Consider the following 6,364-nt stretch of genomic DNA (forward strand, 5'->3'; position numbering starts at 1 on the left):
TTGAGTTAATTAGGAAAGGAACTTAAGACATAAGATAAAGAAATTAATTCTATAGGAAAGATATTCCTTAATATAAATGTATATGTTTATATGATTTTACATTTAAAGTCAAATTTAATTGAAGTGCAAACACAAGAATGCAAGCAAAAGAAAAGAACAAGACAAAGCAAAGAGAATGTCGATGATCAAATTAATGCACGTTTATATGTGTGTGCATACGCACGCATATGTCCGAATTCTCTTCGAACGAATTTTATATTATTGGTTCAGGCTCCTCAAGGTGTTCCCTCTCCGGAGAGATCTCGGAGATGTTGCGCCGGTTTACAAAAGGCGTTTTGTAAGAAGGGTTTCGAAGTTCCGAATAAAATTGTTCGTGCTTTTTAACCTCTAAAAGTAATTTCTTTATCGAAGTGATATTCAAATGTAGTAACTCGTGATGAAGTGTACTTTTTGAATTGTCAATCAACAGCTTAACAAGGTCGCATTCTGGTAGGCTACGCTCGAGTCTATTCACCAACTCTTCTATACTGTTCTGATAGGAATCAAAAGGTTCATTTTCCCCTTGCTTTCGTTTCGCGATTCTACGCCATATGTCGACATCAGTGGCAGCATCGTCATATTTATCCCTAAATGCCAGACAAAAAGTCTCCCACGCGAACTCTTCATGTTTACGATGGAACTGCCAGAACCAATCTGTAACGGTTGCGGTTGGACAATACCGATTCAAAATAGGTTATCGCTATGGTGCTCGGATATCGCATGCAATAACCTTGGGCCAATTAGCGCTGCAGGGCATAGTATAGTTGGGGTGGGTGCAAGCAAGCTCGAGGTAGGGAACAGCTGAGCTGAGCTGCCGTAAGTGCTGTGCAGCGCATCGCAACGGAGCTTTCGAAGCCGAGCTTTAAGATCGGTAAGCTCGTATTTAAGCAGTGCAAAAGCACCAGAACGTTCTCTTTTGAAAATTTGAATCTGTGCAGCCGGTGGCTATCGCCGCTTCGGAAAAAAAAATATATAACTAAATCGACCACGTGTAATCCCAAAAGAAAAGAAAAGTAAGAAAGTACAACCCGAATAAGTGCCACAAAGACAAACCGAGAATAAATAAAACGTAACGGGGAAAGTCCCACACGGTGGGCGCGCCGCAGAAATCGGGCGACAATTAATAACCGTGCGCCGAGAAAAGTGGCAAGTGTTGTTCTTGGTGCAAACCCGTGCGTCCCACAACTCGGCCAGGAGCACCCAACACTCGTGTCTCCGTGGAAAAAGCCCGGAAAAACCGGTATGTAAAAGTGCCCTGTAGGGAAAATTTAGATTTTTTTCTGAGCCTCGTGGTTTTGGTTCTGTTTCGCCCATAGGGCCCTGGCCCCGAGCGGTAGCCACCCGGCTCTCCCAAAGTTCTGCCCCCACCCACACCAAACTCCCACCCTTGACGGGAGTACTCTTCGGAGTCGACCTTGGTGTGGGGCCGGGATTTTTGTTCCCCTTTTGGAGTCGAGGAAGCATCCACCTGCCCGGTGACATAACCTCCACCGGCCCTAACCCTTGCGCCATATCTAACGTACGCGCATAGAGGGCATCGAGGGCATAGAGAGTACCCCCCCCTCCCTATGCGCCGCTAACTCGCTGTCTGCGACGGCCTAGAAGACGCCGCCACGGATCCGGACCGAGATTTTGTAGCATAGTGTAGTTTTAATTGTAATTTTTTTCTTGTTCTTTAAGCACTTATATTCTTTAACTCTGAGGTACAGTCCTACCTCGCTAGGCGTGAAGGTGCCAGCTCCCAAAACGAAATTTATTTTTCGGGTTGGAGACTTAACGATGTAATCATAAAATAACCGACTACAAAAGAAAACCTTTTCATACCCCCCCCTATTTCCCAATCCCCCTCCGATTTGGGCACACACTAACAGGGTCTCCACAGCTCCACAATGAAAGGCGCCTTTCAGCGAGGGACCACTGTATGCAAGCCGTAAGTGAACCAATTTTAATATTCTCCTTTGCGCTTGTATTCGTTCAAATCTAAAACGCATGCGCAGCGGCCAGCCGCTGCTGATAAGAGAGCGCAACGCTTGCGTTCCACACGCTCGAAGCTTTTCGGTCTCTTCGGTGCCAATGCTGCTAAGCTTGCATTGCTCGCATTCCCTGCATTCTTTTAATGCATGGAAACGTAGCCAAGCAATACACTAACCAACATAGAAAAAAAAAATCTCCTCAACCCAGAAAAAAAGAATTTTAAATAAATTTATAATGTTAAATTAAATTTCGTTTTGGCTCACCATTGCTGATTGCTGGTATGACCCCTGCTGCTTTTGAATAATTTTTTTTATTTTTATTTTTTGCCTTTATACATACCTAATTTACTTAATTCTAATATCTTATATTATATTCATATATTATCTAATTATACTCCCCCATTTATAAATACCTATATCTATAAGAATTTTTTTTTTTTGTGATTAAGCCTCCTATTTTTTTTCGCATTTCATTAATTTTTTTTTTGAGTTGCCTGCTGATGGTAGTGCAAGACTAGCATTATGTTAAGAAGTGAACCTTTGTTTGTGAGTTTGGATTGAAGCAAAATGTCTATGATGAAGTACCAAGAAATATATTGAAGTTTACTAGCAATGAACATGGAGTAGACTTATAATTTTCCTAGGGACAGGGTGACCTAATGGGGTAGGGTGAGAATAGTAGGGATTTCCAGAACCTTCGCACCCCTGGAAGTCATGGAAGGGTGGGTATAGAATCGTGTGGGTCGACTTCCATCGCAAGACCTCACGCCCGCGAGAGTTTGGAACAAGCCGACGAAAGCCCCTGGTACTTTCGGGTACACCCTATAATTGTGCCATGTAATGTCCGTTATGCTCGGAATAGGCATAGTGTTGTTTTCGGAGTTCGCTCCCTGTAGAGTCACGGGATTCTAACATTTTAAAGTTTATGTAGTAGGAGTCGAGACGCGGTCAAACGAACCCCCCCCCAAGTTACCGAATGAGCACGGAACCAAAGAATCCCCACCGGCCGTGACCTCGACATCCCCTCCAATCCATCCCCTACTCACGTATAGAAATATATCGTGGAATTGTTACATAAATTTTTGGCGCCCAACGTGGGGCAGGTTTTTTTCAATGCTAGCTACTGTCTATACCCAGTTGGACGCGAGGGTGTAACGTTGTTACATAAATTTTTCGCGCCCAACGTGGGTCCCTAGCAAAAGTTATAGTGACAGTAGAAAGTATTGGTCACTTTAGCAACAAAATCAGCTATTGGCTCGTCCCACCTATTGCTCGTTTGTATTCATATGCTTAATGCTGACTTTAGTTTTCTCTAAACGATCTGGTCATTGCTCCGATACAATTTCAGAAAATTGCGGATTCTGCTTGGATCCTAATACTGGTTGTTCCTCTGAGTTTTATTGTGAAGTCGTCGAGTCTACGACGAAGGGAAGCTTAAGTGATAATCCGGAATTAAGAAAGTAGTTCCCAGGGTGACGCATCCTGTCGGGCTAGTCAAACTTGTTGTCTGGAATATGTATATATGCTGCTTGCGTATTCATACCGAACAAGCGAGATTGGTTCAGGTCGCGTCCTGCAAGCTACAGTTAATTCAGCGGATATTAGTTTCAATAGATTGAATTGTGAGGTTGATTCGGATTTGGTATTGTTACTCTTTGTGCATAGCATACGGTTGCATACAATTGCAGAATATTGCATATTTGGTTTAGGCCGGATATCAGTACTGATTGTCCCTGTACGGGTGATGGAAGCACCGAGATTGCGGTCCCAGATTTGGTCTTCACTCATACCCTTACCATTGGCGGGTATTATTCCAGTGGCAGCGGTGGCTGCATATGGTTGTCTGGAACTAGCGCGTATGCTGCTTGCGTACCCTTGCCGAATCATATGTGGACACTTAAACCAGTGCACTGATACTAAGACAATGCAAATTAGAAACCATAGCCCAAACAAAATCCATTCTTTTGTCGCTGTTCCAAAGATTCGCAACTCCTATCTCTATCTTATTATGTCACCCATTACATGTCACCCTAGGAAAAATTTGGTAGAATATAGAAAACAAATAATAATAAAAAAAATCTTATAAAAAATGCCGCTGCGACATAGTCCTCAGCACAACAATCCGCTGAGTTCGGAAAACTTTTGCGGCATTTGTTGCTCCGAAATGTCCAATACTCAGCCGTGTTTTTGTACTCCGTGCAATCACGTTTTCCATAAAGCATGTGTGGAAGAATGGTTCCCTCATCACGAGGAGTGTCCGAACTGTAGCCGAGTATGTACGTTATCTCAAGCAAAACTCGTTGTTGGCAATTGTTCTCCAAACAAGCCGCAGCCGGAGCCAACAGAATTACCCGGTCCCTCGGGAATTACTACTCGAAGTCTTGCCAAAGCTTTGGAGGTCGCACAGACCCCGGCAAATGGACATTTTCAGCCAGAGACGGGAAAGATATCCGAGGGAAATGGCAAGAATACCCAATTGAGCCAAATTCCAACTGTAGGTTCAGTCCCGGTAGAACGAACCAATAGACCCACTCGGTCCAAAAGAATTCGAGCACCAGCCAAAAAGCAGGTCCCGAAGATCCCGCCAGGTCGATCTTCCGGTCCGGAAGTAGTGTGTTTGTCGGGATTGGATGCTAGCCATAGCTCCAACCAGACTGAAGCTCCGTCAGCTAATGTCGCCACGCACTCTAGCCCTTGGGAAGCACCCAATGCACGGACAGCCCCTCCAAGCCAGGGGTTGGACTTGGATGTCCTCCAACAGATAATTGAGCGCACTGTGGCCAGAGCCATATCCACTTTGCACATTCAGCCGCCAGCGAGTCCGCAGGAAGGGTATGCGAGGCCAAATATCCCAACACCAGTTTCATGTATAAACAGCATGACTAGCCTGCGAACGGCCAAGACGGCCAACATTATGCAAAAGTGGAATGTTCCTTTTGATGGTTCTACCGAAGGGTTAGGGGTAGAAGAATTCATTTACCGAGTCAAAACATTAACCGATGAAACCTTGGATAGCGATTTTCTCGGCCTTTGCAAACATTTGCACATCTTGCTGGTTGGCAAAGCGCGCGATTGGTATTGGAGATACCACAAGCAGGTAGATCGCATCGTTTGGACAGAATTTTGTGCAGCTCTTAGACAACAATATAAAGACTATCGTTCTGAGTTTATGAGCAAGGAATTGATTCGAGCTCGAAAGCAACACGTCGGAGAATCCTTCGTCGCTTTTCACGACGCCGTGGCTGGTCTTATAGATAAATTTGGAATTAAAATGGCGGAAGAGGAATTAATAGAAATCTTAAAAGCAAATTTGCTTCCCGAAACCCGTCACAAAATCTTATATCAGTCCATTAGCTCAGTTGGTCAATTGAGAAGATTAGTACAGATGCATGAAAATCTAGTGCAGGAGTTACAGAAATCTGACAAGTCTCGGCCACCGGTCGGCCGCCGGTCGATACATAGTCTGGAGGAATCGCGCCCTGAAAGCGATCAAGAAGAGTATGAGGATATCAGCGTAGAGGCCATTCAAAGTTCGACGGCTAAGCGTTCTTGTTGGAATTGTGAGGAGCTTGGACATGTGTGGGAAAATTGTATGGCAGATAGGCGGATATTTTGTTACGGCTGTGGAGCTCCGAATGTTTATAAGCCGCAGTGCCAAACATGCATTCGTAGAGCTTCGGAAAACCGTCAGAAGGGTGCACCCAACAACAGCAGGATGCCCCCAAAAAACCACCATTAATCTTGCCCGCTGACTTAGAGGGAGACAAGAAGAGTTTGGCTTCTTGTTGGGAGAAAAGAAAGGAAACGAATACGATCGTAAAGAGAAGTTGTCGGTTTTTACCCTATCCCGAACGGATTCATAAATATTTAGAGGTTCGAAACAGAATTTTTAATGAAAAAACACATGAAGCCCCAAAACGAATCCAGCGGTTAAGAAAATATTATGATAATGTCAAAAATAACCGTAGACTGTTAGTTTCCGCTATTATTAATAGTCCCAAGGATATGCGCAGTTATGCCGAAGTATCCTTTCTGGGTCGAACAGAACAGGGGCTGTTAGACACCGGCGCAAGTATCAGCTGTATAGGTGCGGAAGTAGCTCAGACTGATTTTTCATCCTTTTCTGAATATAAACTAATAAACGCCACTGCAAAAACTGCAGATGGCCAAAGTCAACAGATAATGGGGGTATTAAATGTCATCATGCGTTATCGAACTATCGAGAAACCCATGAAGTTATATATAATTCCATCCCTGACACAAAATCTAATCCTAGGTCACGATTTTTGGAGATCCTTTTCGCTGGCCCCAGACATCATTGCAGCTGTCGAGATAAGCTCGAAAGACGATGA

General features: G+C 44.2%; 1 long non-coding RNA gene across 1 annotated transcript; it reads left to right on the forward strand.

Moving 5' to 3' along the window:
* The first annotated feature begins 694 nt into the window (after nucleotides 1–694).
* On the forward strand, nucleotides 695–2,195 carry LOC117185010 (uncharacterized). The gene is made up of 2 exons (XR_004470504.1): nucleotides 695–1,279; nucleotides 1,356–2,195. It is a non-coding gene; the product is annotated as an uncharacterized lncRNA (long non-coding RNA).
* Nucleotides 2,196–6,364: the final 4,169 nt, after the last annotated feature.

This window comes from Drosophila pseudoobscura, chromosome X (genome assembly GCF_009870125.1).
Source record: "Drosophila pseudoobscura strain MV-25-SWS-2005 chromosome X, UCI_Dpse_MV25, whole genome shotgun sequence".
Classification (NCBI taxonomy): domain Eukaryota; kingdom Metazoa; phylum Arthropoda; class Insecta; order Diptera; family Drosophilidae; genus Drosophila; species Drosophila pseudoobscura.